Below are 16,368 nucleotides of genomic sequence, written 5' to 3' on the forward strand. Positions count from 1 at the left end.
TCAAAATTGAAAAATTTAGCAGAACTTGAGATGTGGAAGATATGTTATACTTTATACTCAGATTTAACTGAAATAAGCATGAGATTGAATTAATTCTCCTTTTTTTGAGGGTATATGTGTATGTATGCATGACCATAGCAGTAATGATGTAATTAGATTTGTGATTTAGCATTTTCAAAGGATCTTATTTGATAGATACACATAAATACATAGAAAGATATTTTGCATAAGTAAAGGTAAAAGAAAATCACAGTAGCTGAGTCAAGCAAATCTACTTAAGTGACTATGATACAAGTTAAAATTAAATACATGATTTGCTTATAAGGAATTGGTCGGTGCAGCAACAGGGATCATAACTCATAAATTATTAATGATTGATTTATCTTAAAGTCAGAATGATTTTTTTTTTTTTTGAAATGGGAGGAATAAATGCAGACTACAAGTGATTATTACAAGTAAACATAGATTACAACCGGTTACTTTAGAATGTTTTGTAGTTTAAAAAAGAAGTTTCAGTTATGGACCATAGAGATTGACTTTTGAGACTGAAGGACAGAATGACTCAGAGATAGGGTGAAGTTAACAAAGCTTTATTTTAAAAAAGAGAAGACAGAAAAATATAGAAAGTTAGGTTTGCATAATAGAAGTTACTGAATAATTTTACTTAAAAAATAAGATATCTTATCAATGATACTCAGAGATACTAAGTAACCAACATATCTCCACTTCGTCTCACATTGAATAAGCCTAGCTTCAAAGGCAATATTACATTGAGAAATGAAGTTTGCTATAGGAAAGTAACAGTGGTGAAGGCTGCAATTTGGGGTTTCAACAACAAAGGAGCCGGGAGATAATTCCATAGGCAGATTTTCTCTACTCTGTCTCATGCTGAATAAAAGCTATACCCACCACAGTCCTTTGTGGCTATGTGGAACTTACATTTTAGTTTTATCATGAGTCTTTGCTCTTCTACCTCTCATACACTTAATTCTGGTTAGACTGGAGAATTTAGTATAGGGGTGTGTGTGCACACACGCACATACCCTGAAAGGGGTGGTGTGGGTGGAACTGATATGAGGGTTGGGTAGAGAGGTTTGACGTGGCAAGAAATAAAATAGAAAAGGAAGCAAGGGTAAAGAGGCTCTGTAGGCTGTAGTATAGAAAAAAGCAGAGCCTTCGAGGTCACCTGTGAAATTACAAGCAGCCCTGAAGGACGAGGGAAGGAGGAACTTAACTTCGTGGAAATGGCCAGGAGGCAAAGGCACCTTCCCCAGAACCCCTTCTTAGTGCAGAGGCACTGCCACATCCAAGGACCTCACCAATTTTAGCAAAACAAAGTTCTGTTAGATTTGCCATTTTAATTGCATTGATCAGCAAATTCAGTATAACATCAGTTTATCTGACTTTTAACACCTACCTCTCTTAATCAACCAGTGTTTTAGGTAGAGTGGCTGGTCATGTCCATTAAAATTGCTGAACCAGGGCTTCCCTGGTGGCGCAGTGGTTGAGAGTCCGCCTGCTGATGCAGGGGACACGGGTTCATGCCCAGGTCTGGGAGGATCCCACATGCCGTGGAGTGCCTGGGCCTGTGAGCCATGGCCGCTGAGCCTGTGCATCCGGAGCCTGTGCTCCGCAATGGGAGAGGCCACAACAGTGAGAGGCCCGCGTACAGCAAAAAAAAAAAAATTGCTGAACCAGCAGCAAATTTTCCAATGATTTGAAAGACATTGTGAATATATCAGGGGGCAAATTAAAGAGTCGAGGGTCTTGTTAAAGAGATGAGAGCATTTTTACATAACTCAGTTCATAAGAATGTATTAGAGTTTGCTTTTATAGTGAGTGAGATGAAGAATGCTCAGGTTTTCAGTCAACCATGTTAGATAAGGTTGTGTTTTCAAGGATATGGTTTGCCTGACTGGAGAAGCAGAGTTACAGGATGAACTATCTAAAATGAAAAGAAAATTCAACTGAGCTTACAGTCATTTGTAAATAATGATCAAAGTGAGTAAGTTAATGATCACTCAAGAAAGCAGGCTTGCTTAACCACAAAACCAAGCAGTAATAAAACACATACAACAGAAACATGAGACATGCCCCCAAATGATAAAACAACGGTGGCATGAGACTCACATCCTGCCCAGTGAGCTCAGTAAGTTAATGACCCCTAGGACATGCTCTCTGCATACATAAAAAGCAATAATTTATGGAAAGGTGACATTTCAAAGTGAAAGGCCCTCATTGCACTGAGACCTGAAATAATTTTTCCATAGTGCCATGACAGTCCTGGATTGACCATGTAGGGACAAGAAAGCTCCCCTGCCCAAACTGGAGGAGAAGTTGATGATGGAAGCATGACATCTACTCAAGAATGAGGAAGAAGGTGGTCTTTTCCCCCTCCCCATTTTTCCTTTGATTATAAAACTAGCCAGCTAAGTTCATGGAGTGAGGCACCCTCTTACATACCCACTTGTCAGCCTCAACAACTGTCCTATTCTAGTAAATCACTTCTTCTCTATCACTTTCCCTCTTGCTGAATTCTTTCTTCTCTGAGACATGAAAGACTGGAGCTCCTTGGAACCCCCCAAAATACCACTTAGAGGTTCTATATATATATAGAAAAAATATATATATTCTTTTTTAGATTCTTTTCCATTATTGGTTATTACAAGATATTAAGTATAGTTCTCTGCACTATACAGAAGGTCCTTGTTGGTTATCTATTTTATATATGGTAGTATGTATATTTTAATCCCAAACTCCTAATTTATCCCTCCCCTTCCCTTTCCCCTTTGGTAAGCGTAAGTTTGTTTTCTATGTCTGAAACCATGCTTAATTTCAAATTACAGTTTCTAAAATGATGGAACTGGATTAGAAATATATACCACTCCCTCCCAGACCTAAAGACTTATTTTTACTTATAAAATTAAGGAATTTCCTGGGCTTACTTTTGAAATGATATTCTGGTCCATGTGTGGGGGAAATAAAACAGGAAGTATGAATGCAAAATTTCATTAAAATCCTCCCCTTAAACTTTATACAGTAGCAGTTCTTTGTTTGGCATGATACCAGAGAGAAAGTTGCACAACCTGGACAGTTCACATTCACTTTCCTTGTACCAAGCAGGGAATTGGTTATTTCATTTTCCAGGATATTGAATTGTTATAATTACATTGCATGTTATAATAATATTTAAAGAGCTCCCAGTGTTTGGCAGGTGTTTATCATTTTTTTTTTCCTCAAGGGTTTGTGAATATTGTTCTACCCAAGAACACTTTGGGTAGCAAGTTGTGGGAATGTTTGGGAGTCCTTGGGAAGGGTTGTTCCTTGACCTACTAAACACACAAATCATCATTCAATTAAAATAACAAATGGGATAATGTTTTCCATTTTCATGACTCTAAGAAAACCACTTTCATCATCAATGTAGATTGTGTTTTATCAAAATTAAGAGACTAATTATTAACATTTTTCTCTGTGATTGAGGGCAAAAACTAGGAACCAATATTTTTGTTAAGTAGGGAATTTAGAATTGACATTTTCTTTATCTGAAGATCAACACAACTTTTTCTCCTTCCCACATTAAAAAACAACAACTGTATTCTGTTGATTTTATTTCTGAAGCATCCCTAGATCTTTCTGTTCATTATTCCAGCTGCCATCATCTTGGTCCAAACCAGATCCATATCTCAACTAGGCTACTGGTTAACATGGGTGTCATTGTCCTTCAGTCTCCCTTCTCGCTAAGTTATTCTTCACATTGCAGCTGAAGTGATCCTCTTAAGCCACAAATCTGATCAGGTGACTGACTTCCTTACTAAAGTCAAACAACTAATGTCTTTTTACTCTGCTTGTAATAAAATCCAAACTCCCCAGTTCAGTATCTAACACCTGTCTACTTCACGATCCTCATATTTTATCTTCGGTATTTTCACATTCTATTTTCTTGCTTTACTGAAACTCTTACAGTTTCCCAACTGTGCTATCCACAAAAGATACAATGTTTTTTTGTCAGTTCTGCTTCCTTTTTCACCTCACATCTACCCTCCAAATGTGGTTGGCTGATACTTTCTCTTCAAGTCTAACATTCATGGATCCATACAACTTATATTCATAAGCTTTTCAATCTCTAGAACTTTATAGGCACTGTTTTACAGTGAGGAACAAGAAAGAAAAGCCTTTGTTGCATGGAGCTTATATTCTAGTGCTTAAGAGATTAATGTAACAGAGAAGTAATATAATAATATCTGGTAATGATTATTAATATAACAAAAATTTAAATTAATCAAAATAGAAGGTGATGTTTTAGATTGATGACTAAGATGAATTTTCTGAGATGTTTGCATTTGAATGTAAAAAATGTGCCAATTAAAATAACAAGAAAATGAGCATTCCTGGGATAGAAAACAACAAGAAAAGAGACAAAAACTGCAAGAATTCCTGCATGGTCAGAATGGAGTAAACACAGGCAAGAAGGTTTAAGGAATGTAACTGAGAATCGGAATTTGTAGAAACTGGTAGGTCGTGGAGAAGACTTTAAATTTTAGTCTTAAGTGTAACGGGGAACCACTGGTAGGATGAAAGTGGGATCATCACATGATGTTTTTAGGTTTCTGAAGCTGCCTCTGACTCCTCTCAGGAGAATATAGTGTAAAGAAAAGAGTGGCAGCAGGGAGGCCAACTAGAAATTAAGTATTCATTGTGGTAGTCCAAGGCAGAGGTTCATGTGGCTTAGACCAAGAGTAAGGTCGTTAGATTTGCAAAAAAAATTCACTGATAGAGTTGAAGCTTAAGAGAGCCAGGCATTATGAATGACTACAAGGTTTTTGCCTGATAAATGGTAAATGATTGTAACATTTACTGAGAAAGAGATAAAGGATGGGGAAGATTTGTGGGTGGTGGAGAGAGGTATTATATACTTCAGTTTAGAACATAAGAAGTTTCATATGTTGTTACAGAGACTGGCTAGAAGCTTATCAAGCCCATTCCTTCTTACTGGGAATATAGTACTAAAATATTAGTCCCTTGCACATAGGTTGGGACCTAAAGTGTGGGAAGAAGTCACATAAGCCACTTCTGAGTTATTTATCTTGTTTCTATGTTTCTCTTTCTCTCTTCTGAACACCTGGAAGTGAAAGACTCAATATAGAAGAGGCAAATTATGGAAGGGGTCCTCATGAGGAGAGCTACTTGAGGGGGGAGAAGGTGATCCTGAATCTATGCTATATTGTATCAATCAGGGTTAATAACATGACAAAAAACACAGTGATATGAACAGGTAAATTTTGATATAAAGAATTATTAGCTTATAAAAGAGAATCAGAGGAACAAGAGTTTGGATAGGAAGAATTAAGAGAATTGTAAAGACTATATAAATAGCAACTATAGGGAGTAGTGTCTATCCCTAGGGATGAGATAGAACACAGAAGGAAGAACCTTCATCATTGGACTAAGATCCAGAATTGTTGGTGATATCATGATTTTGGCTCACTGAATGTAAGAAGAATAGATATGGTGCTGCTTTGGAAGAATGTAATGGAAATCTACTATCTGGACCTTTCTAGAAATATGGCCTCTAGGGTGTCAGGAAAGGTTGCTCACAACACCTATCTCACTGAAGATATTTTGCTATTAAACATCCCAACAGAGTTGTTGGAGGAAGCTCCAAGCTGCTTGGTGTTGCTGATGACTATTCACATCAGTAGCTGTATGGAGGAAAAGTTATCCACACATTAGGAGATAAGCACAGGAAAAGCCATGGGCACTGCAGGAACCTACTAAGAAGAACTCATTGGAGTCCCAAAATTACTTCCTTCTAAAAGGAAGTAATTTCCTCTGATGTCTTCTGTGGACAAAACTTAGCATCATACTGACAAGCAAAGGAAAGATAAAGGGCCCAGTTCAATTTTCATAGATGATATTAAGGGTCACTTTGGAACTGAGAGAAAATAAATTGATAACAAAACATTACTCCATTGTCTTCTAGCTTGCTGGGTTTCTGACAAGAAGTTGGCTGTAAGTCCTGCCTGGTCCTCTGATTAAAATATTCCTTTTATTTCCTTCTGATTGTCTTCAAGATATTCTTTGTCTTTTGTTTTCAGCAATGAGTAAGATATGTCAAGGAGGATTTTTTGGAGGCTGGGGTGATATTAATACTATCCTGCTTGGTGTTCTTTGAGTATTCAGGATTTGTTGTTTGGTGTCTGTTGTTAATTTTGGAAAAATCCTCAGACATTGTACATTCAAATATTTTTAACCTATTTTCTCTCTTTTCATTCTGAGAATACAATCACATATATATTAGAGTATTTGATATTGTCCACAACTCTTGGATGCTCCTTTTTCCATTTTAAAATATTTTTCACTCTTTCTATCTCTTTACATTTCAGTTTAGGTAATTTCTTTTCTTTTCCTTTTTATCTTTAAATATTTTTTCTTGTATAATTGCTTTAAAATGGTGTGTTAGTTTCTGCTTTATAACAAGGTGAATCAGTTATACATATGTTCCCATATCTCTTCCCTCTTGCAACTCCCTCCCTCCCACACTCCCTATACCACCCCTCTAGGTGGTCACAAAGCACCGAGCTGATCTCCCTGTGCTATGCGGCTGCTTCCCATTAGCTATCTATTTTACATTGGATAGTGTATATATATCCATGCCACACTCTCACTTTGTCACAGCTTACCCTTCCCCCTCCCCATATCTTCAAGTCCATTCTCTAGTAGGTCTGTGTCTTTACTCCTGTCTTACCCTGAGGTTCTTCATGACATTTTTTTTCCTTAAATTCCATATATATATGTGTTAGCATATGGTATTTGTCTTTCTCTTTCTGACTTACTTTGCTCTGTATGACAGAATCTAGGTCTATCCACCTCATTACAAATAGCTCAATTTCGTTTCTTTTTATGGCTGAGTAATATTCCATTGTATATATGTGCCACATCTTCTTTATCCATTCATCCGATGATGGGCACTTACGTTGTTTCCATCTCCGGGCTATTGTAAATAGAGCTGCAATGAACATTTTGGTACATGACTCTTTTTGAATTATCGTTTTCTCAGGTTATATGCCCAGGAGTGGGATTGCTGCGTCTTATGGTAGTTTTATTTGTAGTTTTTGAAGAACCTCCATAGTGTTCTCCATAGTGGGTGTAGCAATTCACATTTCCACCAGCAGTGCAAGAGTGTTCCCTTTTCTCCACACCCTCTGCAGCATTTATTGTTTCTAGATATTTTGATGATGGCCATTCTGACTGGTATGAGATGATATCTCAATATAGTTTTGATTTGCATTTCTCTAATGATTAATGATGTTGAGCACTCTTTCATGTGTTTGTTGGCAATCTGTATATCTTCTTTGGAGAAATGTCTATTTAGGTCTTCTGCCCATTTTTGGATTGGGTTGTTTGTTTTTTTGTTATTGAGCAGCATGTGCTGCTTATAAATTTTGGACATTAATCCTTTGTCAGTTGTTTCATTTTCAAATATTTTTTTTTTCCCATTCTGTGGGTTGTCTTTTGGTCTTGTTTATGGTTTCATTTGCTTTGCAAAAGATTTGAAGTTTCATTAGGTCCCATTTGTTTATTTTTGTTTTTATTTCCATTTCTCAAGGAGGTGGGTCAAAAAGGATCTTTCTATGATGTATGTCATAGAGTGTTCTGCCTATGTTTCCCTATAAGGGTTTCATAGTTTCTGGCCTTACATTTAGGTCTTTAATCCATTTTGAGCTTCTTTTTGTGTATGGTGTTAGGAGGTGATCTAATCTCATACTTTTACATGTACCTGTCCAGTTTTCCCAGCACCACTTTGAAGAGGCTGTCCTTTCTCCACTGTACATTCCTGCCTCCTTTATCAAAGATAAGGTTACCATATGTGTGTGGCTTTATCTCTGGGATTTCTATCCTGTTCCATTGATCTATCTTTCTGTTTTTGTGCCAGTACCATACTGTGTTCATTACAGTAGTTTTGTAGTATAGTCTGAAGTCAGGGAGCCTGATTCCTCCAGCTCCATTTTTCGTTCTCAAGATTGCTTTGGCTGTTTGGGGTCTTTTGTGTTTCCATACAAATTGTGAAATTTTTTGTTCTAGTTCTGTGAAAAATGCCAGTGGTAGTTTCATAGGGATTGTATTGAATCTGTAGATAGCTTTGGGTAGTAGAGTCATTTTTACAATGTTGATTCTTCCAATCCAAGAACATGGTATATCTCTCCATCTATTTGTATCATCTTTAATTTATTTCATCAGTGTTTTATAATTTTCTGTATATAGGTCTTTTGTCTCCTTAGGTAGGTTTATTCCTAGATATTTTATTCTTTTTGTTGCAATGGTAAATGGGAGTGTTTTCTTGATTTCACTTTCAGATTTTTCATCATTAGTGTATACGAATACCAGAGATTCCTGTGCATTAATTTTGTATCCTGCTACTTTACCAAATTCATTGATTAGCTCTAGTAGTTTTCGGGTAGCATCTTTAGGATTCTCTATGTATAGGATCATGTCATCTTCAGACAGTGACAGCTTTACTTCTTTTCTGATTTGGATTCCTTTTATTTCCTTTTCTTCTCTGATTGCTGTGGCTAAAACTTCCAAAACTATGTTGAATAAGAGTTGTGAGAGTGGGCAACCTTGTCTTATTCCTGATCTTAGTGGAAATGCTTTCAGGTTTTCACCATTGAGGATGCTGTTGGCTGTGGGTTTGTCATATATGGCCTTTATTATTTTGAGGAAAGTTCCCTCTATGCCTACTGTCTGCTACGTTTTTATCATAAATGGGTGTTGAATTTTGTCGAAAGTTTCTCTGCATCTATTGAGATGATCATATGGTTTTTCTCCTTTAAATTGTTAATATGGTGTATCACGTTGGTTGATTTGCATATATTGAATTATCCTTGCATTCCTGGAATAAACCCCACTTGATCATTGTGTATGATCCTTTTAATGTGCTGTTGGATTCTGTTGGCTAGTATTTTGTTCAGGATTTTTGCATCTATGTTCTTCAGTGATATTGGCCTGTAGTTTTCTTTCTTTGTGACATCCTTGTCTGGTTTTGGTGTCAGTGTGATGGTGGCCATGTAGAATGAGTTTGGGAGTGTTCCTCCCTCTTATATATTTTGGAAGAATTTGAGAAGGATCGGTGTTAGCTCTTCTCTAAATGTTTGGTAGAATTCACCTGTGAAGCCATCTGGTCCTGGGCTTTTGTTTGTTGGAAGATTTTTATTCACAGTTTCAATTTCAGTGCTATGATTGGTCTGTTCATATTTTCTATTTCTTCCTGATTCAGTCTTAGCAGGTTTTGCCTTACTAATGATTTGTCCATTTCTTCCAGGTTGTCCATTTTATTGGCATAGAGTTGCTTGTAGTAATCTCTCATGATCTTTTGTATTTCTGCAGTGTCAGTTGTTACTTCTCCTTTTTCATTTCTAATTCTATTGATTTGAGTCTTCTCCGTTTTTCTCTTGATGACTCTGGCTAATTGTTTATCAATTTTGTTTATCTTCTCAAAGAACCAGCTTTTAGTTTTATTGATCTTTGTTATAGTTTCCTTCATTTCTTTTTCATTTATTTCTGATCTGAGTTTTATGATTTCTTTACTTCTGCTAACTTTGGGGATTTTTGTTCTTCTTTCTCTAATTGCTTTAGGTGCAAGGTTAGGTTGTTTATTCGAGATGTTTTCTGTTTCTTAAGGTAGTTTTGTATTGCTATAAACTTCTCTCTTAAAACTGCTTTTGCTGCATCCCATAGGTTTTGGGTCGTCGTGTCTCCATTGTCATTTGTTTCTAGGTATTTGTTTATTTTCTCTTTGATTGCTTCAATGATCACTTCATTATTAAGCAGTGTATCGTTTAGCCTCCATCTGTTTGTATTTTTTACATATCTTTTCCCGTAATTGATATCTAGTCTCATAGGGTTGTGGTCGGAAAAGATACTTGATACAATTTCAATTTTCTTAAATTTACCAAGGCTTCATTTGTGAACCAAGATATGATCTATCCTGGAGAATATTCCATGAGTACTTGAGAAAAATGTGTATTCTGTTGTTTTTGGATGGAATGAACTATAAATGCCAGTTAAGTCCATCTTGTTTAATGTATCATTTAAAGCTTGTGTTTCCTTATTTATTTTCATTTTGATTGATCTGTCCATTGGTGAAAGTGGGGTGTTAAAGTCCCCTACTATGAATGTGTTACTGTCGATTTCCCCTTTATGGCTGTTAGTATTTGCCGTATGTATTGAGGTGATCCTGTGTTGGGTGCATAAATATTTACAATTGTTATATCTTCTTCTTGGATCAATCCCTTGATCATTATGTAGTGTCCTTCTTTGTCTCTTCAAATAGTGTTTATTTTAAAGTCTGTTTTGTCTGATATGAGAATTGCTACTCCAGCTTTCTTTTGGTTTCCATTTGCATGGAATAACTTTTTCCATCCCCTTACTTTCAGTCTGTGTGTGTCTCTAGGTCTGAAATGGGTCTCTTGTAGACAACATATATATGGGTCTTGTTTTAGTATCCACTTAGCGAGTATATGTCTTTTGGTGGGAGCATTTAATCCATTTACATTTAAGGTAATTATCGATTAGTATGTTCCTATTCCCATTTTCTTAATTGTTTTGGGTTCGTTATTGTAGGTCTTTTCCTTCTCTTCTGTTTCTTTCCTAGAGAAGTTCCTTTAGCATTTGTTGTAAAGCTGGTTTGGTGGTGCTGAACTCTCTCAGCTTTTGCTTGTCTGTAAAGTTTATAATTTCTCCGTCAAATCTGAATGAGATCCTTGCTGGGTTGCGTAATCTTGGTTGCAGGTTTTTCTCCTTCATCACTTTAAATATGTCCTGCCAGTCCCTTCTGACTTGCAGAGTTTCTGCTGATAGATCAGCTGTTAACCTTATGGGGATTCCCTTGTGTGTTATCTGTTGTTTTTCCATTGCTGCTTTTAATATGTTTTCTTTGTATTTAATTTTTGACAGTTTGATTAGTATGTGTCTTGGCATATTTCTCCTTGGATTTATCCTGTATGGGACTCTCTGTGTTTCCTGGACTGGATTAACTATTTCCTTTCCCATATTAGGGAAGTTTTCTTCAAATAATGTCTTCAAATATTTTCTCAGTCCCTTTCTTTTTCTCTTCTTCTTCTGGAACCCCTATATTTCAAATATTGTTGCATTTAATGTTGTCCCAGAGGTCTCTGAGACTGTCCTCAGTTCTTTTCATTCTTTTTTCTTTATTCTACTCTGCAGTAGTTATTTCCACTATTTTATCTTCCAGGTCACTTATCCGTTCTTCTGCCTCAGTTATTCTGCTATTGATCCCATCTAAAGTATTTTTCATTTCATTTATTTTGTTGTTCATCATTGCTTGTTTCATCTTTAGTTCCTCTATGTCCTTGTTAAATGTTTCTTGCATTTTGTCTATTTTATTTCCAAGATTTTGGATCATCTTTACTATCATTATTCTGAATTCTTTTTCAGGTAAACTGCCTATTTCCTCTCCATTTGTTAGGTCTGGTAGGTTTTTATCTTGCTCCTTCTTTTCTATCTTCTCATTTTGCTATTCTTACTTTGTTTGGAGTCTCCTTTTTGCAGGCTGCATGTTCATAATTCCCGTTGTTTTTGGTGTCTATCACCAGTGGCTAAAGTTGGTTCAGTGGGCTGTGTATGCTTCCTGTTGGAGGGGACTAGTCCCTGTGTTCTTGTGGATGAGGCTGGATCTTGTCTTTCTGGTGGGCAGGTCCAAGTCTGGTGCTGTGTTTTGGGGTGTCTGTGGACTTATTATGATTTTAGGCAGCCTCTCTGCTAATGGGTGGGGTTGTGTTCCTGTCCTGCTAGTTGTTTGGTATAGGATGTCCAGCACTGTAGCTTGCTGGTCGTTGAGTGAAGCTGGGTGTTGGTGTTGAGATGGAGATTTCTGGGAGATTTTCACCATTTGATATTATGGGGAGCTAGGTGGTCTCTTGTCACCAGTGCCCTGAAGTTTGCTCTCCCACCTCAGAGGCACAGCACTCACTCATGGCTGCAGCACCAAGAGCCTTTCATCCACATGGCTCAGAATAAAAGGGAGAAAAAGTAAGAAAGGAAGAAAGAAAGAAAGGAAGGAGAGAAGAAGGGAGGCAGGGAGGGAGGAATGAAGGAAGGAAGGAAAGAAAGAAAGAAAGAAGATAAAATAAAATAAAATAATGTAAAATAAAATAAAATAGTTATTAAAATAAAAAATAATTATTTAAAAAAAAAAAAAGAAAAACAGACAGTTAGAACCCTAGGACGAATTGTGGAAGCAAAGCTGTACAGACAAAATCTCATGCAGAAGCATACACATACACACTCACAGAAAGAGGAAAAGAGGAAAAAATCATAAATCTTGCTCTCAACGTCCACCTCCTCAATTTGGGATGATTCGTTTCCTATTCATGTATTCCACAGATGCAGGGTACATCAAGTTGATTGTGGAGCTTGAATCCACTGCTTCTGAGGCTGCTGGGAGGGATTTCCCTTTCTCTTCTTTGTTCTCACAGCTCCCAGGGCTCAGCTTTGGATTTGGCCCCACCTCTGCATGTAGGTCTCTGGAGGGAGTCTGTTCTTCACTCAGACAGGACGGGGTTAAAGAAGCAGCTGCTTCGGGGACTCTGGCTCACTCAGGCCGGGGGCGGAGGGAGGGGTACAGAGTGTGGGGTGAGCCTGCGGCCGCAGAGGCCAGCATGACACTGCACCAGCCTGAGGCTCGCCATGCGTTCTCCCGGGGAATTTGTCCCTGGATCTCGGGACCCTGGCAGTGGTGGACTGCACAGGCTCCCCAGAAGGGTGGTGTGGATAGTGACCTGTGCTCACACACAGAATTCTTGGTGGCAGCAGCAGCAGCCTTAGCATCTCATGCCCGTCTCTGGGGTCCGCGCTTTTAGCCGCGGCTCATGTCTGTCTCTGGAGCTCCTTTAAGCAGTGTTCTTAATCTCCTCTCCTCACGCACCAGGAAACAAAGAGGGAAGAAAAAGTCTCTTGCCTCTTCAGCAGGTCCAGAATTTTCTCCGGACTCCCTCCCGTCTAGCCGTGGTGCACTAACCTGCTGCAGGGTGTGTTCACACCTCCAGCCGCAGTCCTCTCCCTGCGCTCTGACCAAAGCCCGAGCCTCAGCTCCCAGCCCCGCCCGCCCCGGTGGGTGAGCAGACAAGCCTCTCGGGCTGGTGAGTGCCGGTCGGCACTGATCCTCTGTGCGGGAATCTCTACGCTTTCCCCTCCCCACCCTTGTTGCTGTGCTCTCCTCTGGGGCTCCGAAGCTTTCCCCCTCTGCCACCTGCAGTCTCCGACCATGAAGGGGCTTCCTAGTGTGTGGAAACCTTTCCTCCTTCACAGGTCCTTCTCACTCGTGCAGGTCCTGTCCCTATCTTTTTGTCTCTGTTTATTCTTTTTCTTTTGCCCTACCCAGGTACGTGGGGACTTTCTTGCCTTTTGGGAGGTCTGAGGTCTTCTGCCAGCGTTCAGTAGGTGTTCTGTAGGAGTTGTTCCATGTGTAGATGTATTTCTGTTGTATCTGTGGGGAGGAAGGTGATCTCCACGTCTTAATCTTCCGCCATCTTCCCCTCCTCCTAGGTAATTTCTATTGATATATCTTCAAGTTCTTTGATTCTCTCCTCCATTTTGTTGAGTCTACTGATAATCCCATGGAAGTCATTGTTCATCTCTGTTACTGTGTTTTTCTAGTTCTAGGACTTCCATCTATCTCTTTCCTATAGCTTCTATCTCTTCCACTGAAACTAACCCTCTGATTTGCACGTTGTTCCATATTTCCATTAGAGCCTTTAACACATTAATCATAATTACTTTAAATTTCTTGTCCAGTAGTCCCAACATCTTTGTTAGATCTGAATTCAGTTGTGATAATTGTTTTCTTTTTCTGAGTATCTTTTTCTTTCCCTCTCTATGCCTTGTTGTTTTTTTTTTTTGTTGAAAGTTAGACATGTTATATAAATCAGTAGAGACTGAGATAACAAGGTATTAAGCCTGGAAATAAGCATAAGTTCTGCTAGTCTTCTGATGGAGGCTTTGAGTTAGTTTAGATAAAAATCGCGCTGGATTTAAAATTTATTGTTTCTGTTGTTGCTGTAGTTTACCTTTGTGAACTGTCACAGGCTTCAGTTAGTGTAGGTGTTGGTTTGTCAGGATAATGTCTATTCAATTTTGAATTTTTAAGTCTTCCTTTTGTGCTGTGCCTTGGAGTGGATCTCTTTGTTCATTCTTTTACCTCTCCTGTGTTTTCTTCCAGCAGTATTTGTTGTCTTGAAGATCATTAACTTGATGGTAGAGGCTATGAGGGAATGTGTTCCCTGACATTCTGATTAAACCTTTAGGAAGAATTGTGTTCCTTGATCTTGGAGATATAGGCTTCTCAGCTTTCCTGCCCTTCCCTCATTTGTAGCTGTGGGTCCAGCTTACAGTCTTATCCTTTTGTTTTTCCCCTCCTGTTCTTTTCTCCCAGTTACAGTGATTTTCCCTCAAGACTTTATGATATCAGGGCTTGTTGTCTTTTCCTTCACAGTGTAAGACTTTGTTCCACAGTGGAGATAGGGGAGAAGAGTCTAGGCAGAATTTCCTACTGCTCCTGCATGGCTGCTATTTCCTTTTCTAACTTTGTACCACAATAGTTACTTTTGAACTTTCTGTCTGGTGGTGTTTGTGAATAAAGGGCTTATGACCTCCCAAATTTTGCTGCTCTCAGGTTTTCATGCTGTCCTGTCCACTCATGCTTGACCTTACCCAAATTATCATCTCTTATAGCTTAAATATTTAGCAGTCTCTATTGCTTCTTCCCAGTATAAGAACATGCTTGCATGATTTCTGTCCCTACAGAAACCAACTCTTTTTAGATTTTTGGGACAATTGTTTGCTCTCCAAATTTGGTACTCTAATTGGTTCAAATAAATGCATGAATTTGAAGTTAGTCTGACTCTTTTCCCCTGCAAGGTTCAGAGTGAATCTTCTTCCATTTCTGTAACCTGGGTCAGAAGCCCAAAATTCTACATGTCAGTTTTTTTAAAATAAACACTAAATGTATACCTAAGATGGATAGCTCTCTAAACATTAAGAAAATATAATGTGCTGAGCAAAACAAATAGTATGACAGAAATTATATAATTTTTAAAACACACTGAGCAATACAAGAGAATGTTTATATATATAGTCATATATTAAATGTGTAAACAAAGATTGAAACAGTCCATAGTAAATTTATGGTAGTGATTACTCTTAAGGAAAAGGTAATAAAATAAATTTCAGCTTTATCTGCAATATTCTATTTCTTTTATTTAAGAAAAAATAACTTTAATATCCAACTACCACATGAAATGAAGTATCCCTAAGGCCAAAAGCATCAGGTATTCCTTATGATGTGCCACTATGAGCTTAATTAGTAGCTCAGCTACAGAAGCCATTCTGCAAGCAGTCGATAGACAGTTGTCTTTAATACCCCATAGTGTTGAAGGTATTCCAACTTTATCAGCATAGACCATACAAGAAGTTCATATATTTTAATTTTATGCTCAAGCTCAGCATTATCCCAATAAACCTCATATTTTTCTTCAGATTCTAGAAAGGGCAGTAAGGGAACATTTTTTTCTTAAATGCATGTCATAAGTATACAAGAATTATGTTAAAAATTTAAAAAGTAATTTTATTTTATCTTCACTAATCTTATTAAAAAACTATATATATATATATATATATATATATATATATATATATATATATATATATATAATATTTCTATTTTCCTGACAAGATAAAAGAGACCCAGAGAAGTTAAATAGCTCATCTAAGATATGTTTAATAAGATAATAATAATAACGACAACAACAACAACAACACACATCAGAATCAATTGGAAGAGTTGCTAAAATACAGATTGCTGGGCCACACCCCCAAAGCTAGTCTGAGGACCACACTTTCACAAGTACTGTTTTAGGATAGCTTGGTTCTCTCACTTATCTCACCTATGATATGTGAATATGGACTCCTTACACAGTGAGATTTGTGATTTATATTAAAAAATATATATTTTGTCTTTGTCCCTCTTTCTGGCATGGAGCTCATAAAGCTCTTGGAATTTCCTAATTGGTTAGAAAGTAACAAAGGTGTCTTTTGTTATGCTAATGAAGAAACTTTTGGAATACACCTAAGGATGGGGACTGGTTGCCAGGAGACTCAATCACATGATTAGAGGGTTGGAACTTTTGGTTCCAACCTCTGACCTCCTAAGAGAGGAGAAGGTCTGGAGGCTGATTAATTGTCAGTGGCCAGTGATTTAGTTAATCATGCCAATGTAATGAAATATCCATAAAAAACCAAAAGGATAGAGTTCAAAGAGTTTCTGTGTTGGTGAACATCTACATACTTGGG

Source organism: Stenella coeruleoalba (assembly GCF_951394435.1).
Source record: "Stenella coeruleoalba genome assembly, chromosome: 14".
NCBI classification, from domain to species: domain Eukaryota; kingdom Metazoa; phylum Chordata; class Mammalia; order Artiodactyla; family Delphinidae; genus Stenella; species Stenella coeruleoalba.